General features: G+C 41.9%; 1 non-coding gene across 1 annotated transcript; it reads right to left on the bottom strand.

The window, feature by feature from the left end:
* Positions 1 to 8,744: 8,744 nt before the first annotated feature.
* On the bottom strand, positions 8,745 to 8,817 carry Trnak-cuu (transfer RNA lysine (anticodon CUU)). Its single transcript has one exon. It is a non-coding gene; the product is annotated as a tRNA-Lys (tRNA).
* Between the last annotated feature and the right edge of the window lie 1,703 nt (positions 8,818 to 10,520).

Raw genomic sequence — 10,520 nt, 5'->3', positions numbered from 1 at the left:
AGTCAATGTTCGTCAAACTGCTTGACTGGTGTGTACGTTGCATTACGCACCATGTGAGACTAACTTGGATGCTCACCCTGCCACCTGATTCACGCTCACTGATTCAGCCTGCCACTCCTCCTGACACACGTTATGACACACCATGTGGGACTTACTTATGTTCTTACCTCTAACATACCATGTAAGGCTTACTTGGATGCTCACTCTACTCTCCTCTGTCATGCCTCGAGGTGTCGATAGCGATAGGTTGTTACGTTAGTACCTATTAGCACACATAATTAGTTAATTTACATGAATGTGCAATCAATCACTGAATACCACCCTAAATGACAGCTGTGCTAACAAGATATGCCGCATGGGCTTAATTAAGATATGGCGAACAGATCAGCGAAAAACAAACGTCATCGAAAATCGGCGAACACCTACTTCCGTCAACGTCATTCCGCATTGTTCTCGCCGCCGTCAGCAGCAAAGTTGTGCAGCAAAAAAAAAAAATAAAAGTGGCCGTTTTTCGTACGAACGGAAAAAAACGTCCTAGGAAGCGGACGAAGGGCGAGAGGGCTTAAGAAGGAATCGGGGAAGGAATTCCCGACGATATAGGAAAAAATATTAACTGCAATTGAAATCGTTACCCTCATCCGCACCGATTGTGCCATCAGGACCGTAATTGTGACAGCACGTGGGTGACATATTTAAAGTCTACCAGACTGCTCGTTTTGATTCCCAGAGATGAATCCAAACGGGTGGGCGGACTAAAGAATACTAAGCACTTCGGAACACTCCCGGTACCGTAAACTAGAAAGGGCAAGGCACTAAATCGATCGGGGGCAGATCAGAGCCAATTGAGCACTTATACGAAGAACACACCCGAAATAAAACCAAAGGTGAGTTACTCCGCACGGATGTGAGAAACCTGTCAGCTCACATTTTTTTCCTCTCGTAGCTCAAGGACACGCAGCACCGTAATCCTTCCATTCGCGGCTCGCACAACAAAAGGCCTCCACAAGGAGTAAGTCGATCCGAATAGAAGTGCCAACAAAAACAGCTAACGGATGCAATCCGGCAGGGCCTTTTTTCTATATTTTGCAGATCGGTCACGGTGAACGGCCTTAGCCTCCCGAAAGGTAACCGCCGCGGGCGTTTCGAAGACTGTGGGGATCGAAGTCCGAAGCCGGCAAAACCATCATTCAGCTGTCGTGCTGGGAAGAGTTCGGCATTGCGCGAGAAGGTACGGAAGCTTGAACCGGAAAGAGAAGGACACGGACGGAGAGAAGGAGAAGGACACGGACAGCACCCGCTGGTAGGTGCATGCCAAAGTAGCACGGCCAATCAGACACAGGAACCAAGGGGTGCGCAATTGTCCATTCTATCCACGACCCAAGGAAGAGCGATTGGCGCATCGCTGCCAATGACAAGACGAATCTTCACGCCACTTCAGAAGCACAGGGGTTCACCATTGCCTCGCGATACGACATGCGCTCGACGAAATCCATGTGGGAGGAACGAGAGCGGCACTGAGGATACGGCAGCCGTGAGTGATAGCTTTAAGAAATTGAAACGAAGATGAAAGAAGACCAGGCATGCCAATCGAGTAGGAGATAAGGGTATCCAGGGTTGTGTCCCGACCGCAAACGTCTAGCATAGCCCTTCTTTCGTAGTCGAAACGAGGACATACGAACAGTATGTGCTCTGTAGTTTCATCAACACCTGGGCAGTCAGGGCAGACGGGGCCCTCCGCGTGCCGGATGCAGCCATGGCCTGACAAGAATTGTGTCAGATGAAAGTGAACTTCCCCATGGGGTCTTCTCACCCTGGTCGACACCTAATTTTCGAGGAGTTATCCCACTCGCCATCTGACGACCGAAGCCACCCTGGTACGCTCACGGGCTCCTCTGCTGCCACGTAGCTCGAAACACTCGACTCGTCTTCCCGGATAACCAGCCCGAATGGCACCATGATCGCTATTTATCACGCAGGTGATAGACAGATATCACTCTGAGACACATCAAGCGGTACGTACTCTTCAGATTCCGCAGGTAACTACCCAAGCAGCACAAGTCTAATGAAACTGGTTACAGCAACCTACTTGTGACTAAATAGGGTCACACATAAGCTACAACATGTATGCTGCTCGGGCAGTTACCCCCAGAGCTCTCGCCTAGGGCGGGCCGCCGTACTTAAGAATAGATATGGTAACACCTGCCTGTAGCCTACGTCTACTGGCACACATCTTGGAACTGTTGGACATCATCGTTCGAAAATCCGCTTGTCGCCTTTTACGACCTCATGGAGTTTCAAAATCCGCTTTGATGCGATCGTCGTAAATTGTCTTGTTGTTTAGGGGTTATCAGGCCTATCTATAGAGTAGCAGGTTGAAGGTTCGAGTCCCTCCAAGACACGTGGATTCTTTTTCGACAATTTCATATCAATATGTCCATTTCGAAGCGTGTCTAGCACATAAATATTCAATTTCTAGCAAAGATATTTAGCAAAAAAAAAAAACATTTTCGTACGGCCGAGTTAACGAATAATATGCAATTACTTGTGAACCGGTCGATAAGGGAAAATTTTTGCGAACAGCTCTCTGTTTTCGCCCAAGACCCGATTGGTTGGAGAATAACATTGGAGGCGCAGAGTGTTCCTGACTCCTGGGCACTTAGTAGGAAGCCATCTCTATGATGCCGAGGAGCGTGTTCACCTCGTACACCAGAGTATAGGAAAATTCTTTCCCAGGCTGTTGATCGTTGGCCCAAGGTTCCCTATCCGCTGTCATCTTAAATATAGCTTCCGGGAAATAGCATTTCTCATTCAGCCGCTAGATGCCAGAACAGACGCTGTTGGAGCCGCACCTCCTTGCTAATGCGCTTTGAGCGGCACACAATCGCTTTGAAAGGGCCTGCTTGCGGATACTTGCAGCCTTTTAAAGAAGTTCAAAAGAGCCTACTCCCAAACCTTACCACATCCTATGTATGCCCCAAAAACGCACCCCGGATGAGTGAAATATCAATGTACTAAAGACACACAAACTAAAATTACAAATAATATCAATTACATACTGTTACGTAATTCTACGCCACCTTTGCGTACAACTCAAGTGGGCTGCGCCTATGAATTTTTCAGTAATGAGCACCCATGTTAGCAAGAAGAAGCAACGAAATTGGTGCTGAATTTCTTTGTTTCGCGTTGAGAAGAATATATGTTCTTCTTCTTTCTCTTTAACGGATCTACATTCCCACTGGAACTTGGCCTGCTTTTAAACTTAGCATTCTATTAGCATCTCCTCAGTTATTAATTGAAAACTATTCTATGCCCACCATTGCATGAGTATGTATCTTGTTTTGCAAGTACAATGGATACACTATACCCAGGGAGTGGAAATGTTTTCAAGCCGAAAACATCCTAGCTCGAACCGAGAATCGAACTCGCCATCTCCGGATTGGCAATCCTACACCTTTGCTCGCAAAGCTAACTGGAGACCCAGGATATATGTTCAGTGAGGTGGAAAATGGAACACTTTCCTTAGGTAGAATAATAGAAACCATGTAGTTATGACATTATTTCTCGGGTACTTATTCAAAAGGACGTATGTGATTTTGTAAACAAAGATTCAAACGTCGATTAGTCCGATCTGATGGCACTCCTTTGCAAACCAACACCACCAACAGGTAGCCGAAGCCTCCCCCTATCTGTCTATGGCGATGGTTTGCGTGGGAGGGCTATCAGATCGGACTATTCGATGTTTGAATCTTTGTTTACAAAATCACATACGTCCTTTTGAATAAGTACCCGAGATTTCAGCTTTAGCAATCTAAAAACATCTCCAACAACCACAGAAACATTTCTTGCCTTTAATAACCTCCACATGCATACCATTTGCTTGATTAGTTCTCGAGTTATGTAGAAATTAGGGTTTCAATTGTATGGAAGCCCCCCTTCCAGAGAAGGAAGGGGCCTCGAACCATAATTAGAAACTTCCCCGGTCTCGAAAATCGCTTCATACATTTTTTTTCACGCCGATCGGTACAGTTGTTCCCGAGTTTATATGGGCCAGACAGACAGAACCTCTTTTTTGTGTTTATAGATAGATGCGTAGGGTAACCACAGCTATTTCCAGTAGGGATCAGATTCCCGAAATAGACTCGAAAACCAAAATTGTAGTACCAAAACTTGAACCAAATTCGAGAATTCACGATGCAACTAATTTAAGTGGTAAAATTACCACACCCCTTAGAGCGCAAAGGCCGCACAGACCACTGGGAATTCCTCTCGGATCCTTGTATGAGAAACATTGGTAATCATCTAAATCGGTGGATGCTCGGTTTGACCCACTCACAAGGCTACACTTTTCGAACACGTAGTTGCTTGAAAATCCAATGCAAACTATACGGAACCCCGTTTCGATGTGCCAGCTGCTGCCCCATCGGTGACAACGTCGATTTCAGGAATTTGAATCGCTTCGATGCAGCTCTGTGGCTTTTTATTAATTATACCCTGATTATACCCTACTGCACTGCGTGGGCATGGCAAACCATGCATACATTCAATTTAACTACCAAATTAGGAAATTATAATAAGCGTTTTCAGCAACCCCGATCCGCGAAACGTGCTGCAATGATTCGGAATGGGCACACTGCTATGTGAATCAGTTCGGTTGATCAGTGGAGCATTTTGCTTTCGGCAGGATGGTCATTTTATGTGCCACTCGGTTCACAGTGGAACATTGTCCATCGGCACCCTTAATGATAGTCAAGTACATTTTCATGAGTTTTCCACTCGAAAAAATCCAACTCTGAAATTTTGCTGCTACGCTTGGACTTTAGGTCAACGGAAATTGCGCTGCGAAAAGTCTGCTAGATACATTGGTTTTTCGTCTCCTGAGGACTGGTTCGATCTGGCATGCAATGCCAAGCTCCAAATTTCATTCCAATACGGAATCGGAAGAGAGATGCTTTTGTCGTTGCGGTGTCCTCGTGACCCGATCGTTTCTAGGGGAACGAAACTAAAAGCAATAGATTTTCTAGAAAATTTAATTATATGCTAAAATTTGCATGTTACTCTCACCCACACATGAGCTCGAATGGCGGGCTAAGCTCCGTTTCACATGAGATAGCAGAGCTGGGAATGTTTTGGCTGACCGGTTCGGGGGATGAGTTCCGAATTGGCGACACGGAACAATTGGCAAATCTGAAACCATCGAGTGGCTTGAGGTACAGGGGTAATAGGGCATAGCCTTGTCTCGTGTTTTTAATTTCATTAAAGTCAGACCGGCTTGATTTTCTCGTACGGAAGATGATGGCACAGCGGGCGTTGCCAGCAGTGGTATTTTCTTTTATCATTTGTGCTCCTTGTGCTTCGTTTATGTCTTTCAATCATCTGCTACACAATATAAAATATCACACAATGGCACATTTTGCGAAATCTAAATTAGACAGCATATCCCTAATAACAAATAAGATGTATATCAACTAGACAATTGAAGTTAAAAAGCGATTTCTGAGAGATGGAGTATATGGAAATGAACGTTTTAGTGAATTTTTTTTCGCTGTTTCAGGGGCATTCTCGAGTCCCTTCGAGAACCCACAGAGGGTTATCTGATGGTCTTTCGTGTCTGCTATTCAACATCGCTTTGGATGGAGTAATACGAAGGGCAGGGATTGACACGAATGGTATGATTTTCACGTCCAGTTATTTGGTTTCGCCGACGACATTATTATGGCACGTAAATAAAACGATTTGCGAATCTTTCACGTCACCTGTAAGATTGTCGTTCAATTCATTAAGACAAAACAAACAAGCATGCGTTCACCATTATTTTACATGCAATTGAATCATTTTACACTCTAACTTTCACCTACTCAGTGACTGAGTAAAATTGTATTGCCATCTCTTTTCTTCCCACGGAAATTTTACTCAATTTCCGTCAAAAGCAGGATTACTCATAGTTTTGAGTTGTCCTGCTTTTGACGGAAATTGAGTAAAAATTCCGTGGGATAGAAAGAGAGAACAATACAATTTTACTCAGTCACTGAGTAGGTGAAAGTTAGCGCGTACACTACAATTTGTGCGTTTTGTCCCAGGCCCATTTTTAAAACTTTGAGAGGATGGAGGAAGCCTACATCAGACTGAAAAGCGAAACTGAACGGATTGGACTAGTCATCAACACGTCGAAGACACAGTACATGATAGAAAGAGGCTGAAAGAAACACAATGTAAGCCACCCACCACGAGCTTGTATCGGTGGTGACGAAATCGAGGTGGTTGAAGAATTCGTGTACTTGGGCTCACTGGTGACCGCCGATAACGATACCAGCAGAGAAATTCGGAGACGCATCATGGCAGGAAATCGTACGTACACCCGATTCTGTTTTTAAACGGATTCTTTTTTTACACGGCCGTGTAAAAAAAACTCAAAGGTGCAGCCCAATCGGGTTGTACGCAAAGGTGACGTAGGACTACGTAGCTATACGAAATTGATGGTATTGGCCATAATAATTTGTGTTTCTTTATTAACATTGAGCAAATTGCTCGGAGGTCAACTGAATCAAGAAGGCGAATAGTTGATCCCAGTTGGATGGACTTTGCTTCTTTTAACCATGGAATTAACATTGTGACCGTTCATTTTCGGGTCACAATGAAATATTTGGTGGGAAGGCCAGTTAGTGGTTTAGCCCGGAAAAAAAATTGTTATAAATGTTTTGTGTTGCATAAATGTCTGAATATTAAATAAATGTCTGTCTCCACTTTTTCTAGTGTTTGAGTGATATTTATTTTGTGTTCAGTAGCTTTTGGTTGATGTCTCCAGATTTATTATTTATTTTGTTTGTTTCGTTCACTCCAACTTTAGTTTATTTATTTATTTATTTATTTATTTATTTATTTATTTATTTATTTATTTATTTATTTATTTATTTATTTATTTATTTATTTCTTATTTATTTATTAAAAAGTTTATTTATTTATATATTTATTTTGTTTGCACTTAGATATTTATTTACTTATTTATTCAGGCTTAGTTTTTTATTAATTTTCATTTTGATATTTATTTAAGAGCAGAACGATCGCGTGGTCGGACGAAATATTGTGTTCTGCATTGCGCGGCCGGTAATATAAAAATAATCAGTTCAGTGCGTGATCTCTCTTGTTTCGGACAGCAGAACGATCGCGTGGTCGGACGAAATATTGTGTTCTGCATTGCGCGGCCGGTAATAAAAATAATCAGTTCAGCGCGTGATCTCTCATGTTTCGGACAGCAGAACGATCGCGTGGTCGGACGAAATATTGTGTTCTGCATTGCGCGGCCGGTAATAAAAATAATCAGTTCAGTGCGTGATCTCTCTTGTTTCGGACAGCAGAACTATCGCGTGGTCGGACGAAATATTGTGTCTGCATTGCGCGGCCGGTAATAAAATTAATCAGTTCAGTGCGTGGTCTCTCTTGTTTCGAAGCGGGCTTGGTAATCATATGGCTACTGCTTCTGCCTCATACGCAGGAGGTCGTGAATTCAATCCCAGGTCCGTTCCATTCTCCTACTTTGTATCTTTCTCTTTATTTCTCATGTTCTAGCAATCGCTAGAACTGGAAATGGACTTCCATACCGTTTCCATTACTATTCCTATACCTTCAATTTGAGTATTCTAACAGTAATCTGCTAGAATTGGAAATGAACTTATAGAGCTCGTTTCCTACATCCAATTAGAAATTCCATCAGTTACCTTCTCCTATCTATCACATTGGCAGCTCGTTAACCAAGACGGACCTCTGCCTCTGCAACCTAACCCAGAAATTCCAACAAATTCCGCATGAACTCGTGGCAAGTGCAGAGGTATATTCGGCTTGCAGTGGGCGAGTGATTGCATCATCATTTCCTCCCCTTTCCCTACATTGACTTGCATTCTGACGTGGCAGGCGCCAGTATGACCTAACAAATAAGATCACCAGTACTTGTACATTGAAGATGTGTGTTAGTCCCAAGCAAACATCTGTTGGTTCCCTGTGCAAGAACAGCTGATCTGGTCATAATGGAGTAGCAACTACGAGCAGTCAATCAAGCTCAAGCTCAAGCTCAAGCTCAATTTTCATTTTGATATTTATTTAAATTGAGTGTTAGGGGCTTTTTAATTGTTAAGGCTTAGCATGCAGCCAGTGTCGGAGTGAATATTTAAAGTAGTATGGGACATCAGCCAGCTCAATAGGTGAGCGTAGATATAAGATTTGTGCCTGTGTTATCGTCGTTCGTCCATCATCAGATCATCGTATGCGTCGTAGTCTTCTATTGCTGTGGTTCGTCATTGTCATTGCTCAATTTTGTCGAGTCATATGCCGTGGGAAAAAACTATAAATACCATTCCCCGAATAGGGTGAGGTCTCCTTTTTTGAATATAGTCCGGAGGAGTGAAGAACGGTGTGCCAGCATGCCAACGGTTCCTGCATCGGCCGCAACGGTGAGCTCAATCCAAAAATAAAGGCCAAATAATAGCCCAAATTAGTGCACTTTAAAAAAAATTGTTTAATTAAATTTATATGGCCTGCTAAATCCTTGCTTTGTTGTGTTAATTTTATTGTTTTAAAGAAAATCTTGTATTCCGCCATTTTGTTGCTGTATGTCCGCCTTGCCACCAAATATAAAGGTAAGAAATATCCGGGAGAAATGAATTGGAAAACGACCCTGAAGTGAAACCGTGTTGAGGATACCATTACAGGGGTTCTCAACCGGTTCCCACAAAGTTTCACTAAGTATCAATTGGCGCCCAACGTGGGGCTCGAACCCACGACCCTGAGATTAAGAGTCTCATGCTCTACCGACTAAGCTAGCCAGGCTGACTCTTGATTATTGGAAATCGGGAATGTTGTGTTCATAGAAGCATGGTTAAAAGTATTGGCAGAGCTAGTTGCTAGCGACGCTGTCCTATGATTTTGACCGCAATGACTTACTGATGGAAAAGGAATTTTAGGGGTGTGAATGAGGCCAGGAGAATGAACTTAGATGGTGGATGGGATTTTGGTTATTTCCTGTGGAATGTTCTAAAGGCATATCATCCTCAAGCGAAGTTTGAGTTCTCACATCCCTTCCGTTCCTGCGCTGTAGCTCAAATTCAAGATCTGCAATTCTGGCCTGCAGGGACTGAATCCAGTCTAGATCGTCTTGACTTAAAACCAGAGTGTAAAATAATCGAATTTTTTTAGTGAAGTCCATTTTTCTTCATTTGTCAGTTCACTTCCGACACATTCATAGTCGGCTCTGGACAGTCAATATTCAGTTGAATATTAGTCATTGGATATTTATGCACATTTTTCAAATTGATAAATTATCTGAAATCTGAACACATTTCAAATTAGTAAAGTGATTTATCACACAGGACTGAATCCGATTTTCATCCGCGAGGCACTTTCAGCGGTAAACATCAACATAAACAATGCTAATTATGTTTTTCTGCACATAGTAAACACATTCAGTGACAGCCGAATGAATGAGTTCGTGGAGTAGTCGTCTGACTATGTCATTCTATGTTTTGAATATTCATGCGATATTTGTCAAAATTCTGACCGAAGTTGCTTCATGAAGATGAATATTTTAAGCTCTGCTTAAAACAGTCATACGACGAGTCGATGTGTTCTGTGTTTCGTCTGGATCTTTTTCACCCACCTGCGTTGTATCAAAACATTCCTCATTCCCTTCTAAATTCTCAGTTACTATCGTTGACTTATTGTGAAGTGATTTAGTGCACTCTGGCTGAAGAATACTCACCAACTCTACCAGCACATTTTGTAGATTGCTGTGGAGATTTGGTGAGTCTTTAGCTGAGCTCAAAATCACTGCTATACGAGCTCCCACGTGCAGTAAACAAGCAAGATACAACTCCATCATTTTCACTGCCAATCATTCCCCATTTTGTTTTCAGTTCGGTGAATTTCTTCATGCATGTCTTGATTTCCTGTTTCACCTCACCTTTTATAACACCTATTTCTTGAGACTAGCTTGGTCAAAAGTAGGACAAGCAAAAGCCATTTTTGCTTTCTTTATTAAATATGAGAAAAATAAATTTTGCAATAAATGATAAGTGTAAATAAATAAATCTGTAATAAATAAATAAATAAGTTGTAAATAAACGTATCTAATAAATAAATAAATCTATAAACAACAAAAATAAATATTAAGAAATATTTTCACACTTTAATAAATAATGAAATAAAAAGCATCTGAATAAATATATCACAGGAAACATATAAGAACATAAATAAAGTAGACTCACACTTTTGTTTCCTTTTGCTAAATACGAAAATAATATAATTTATCACACTATTTACATTGAAAATAGAAAAAATGAGCATGTATTGCTAGTTGACAACTTGTAACACATTGAAATTGACGAAGTTCCCGATAAAGTACTCAACAATAAAGTGGCTTGAATTTTTAATTTGCAACTCAACTCAACACTTGAAACATGCAGCATTTACGTATTTGGTTATCATCACTCGCAACAATCCACAATTTTTCAATCAAAGTTTTATCCACTTATTCC

The sequence above is a fragment of the Armigeres subalbatus genome, chromosome 3, assembly GCF_024139115.2.
Source record: "Armigeres subalbatus isolate Guangzhou_Male chromosome 3, GZ_Asu_2, whole genome shotgun sequence".
Classification (NCBI taxonomy): Eukaryota; Metazoa; Arthropoda; class Insecta; order Diptera; family Culicidae; genus Armigeres; species Armigeres subalbatus.
This window is presented reverse-complemented; position numbering and strand designations above follow the sequence as displayed.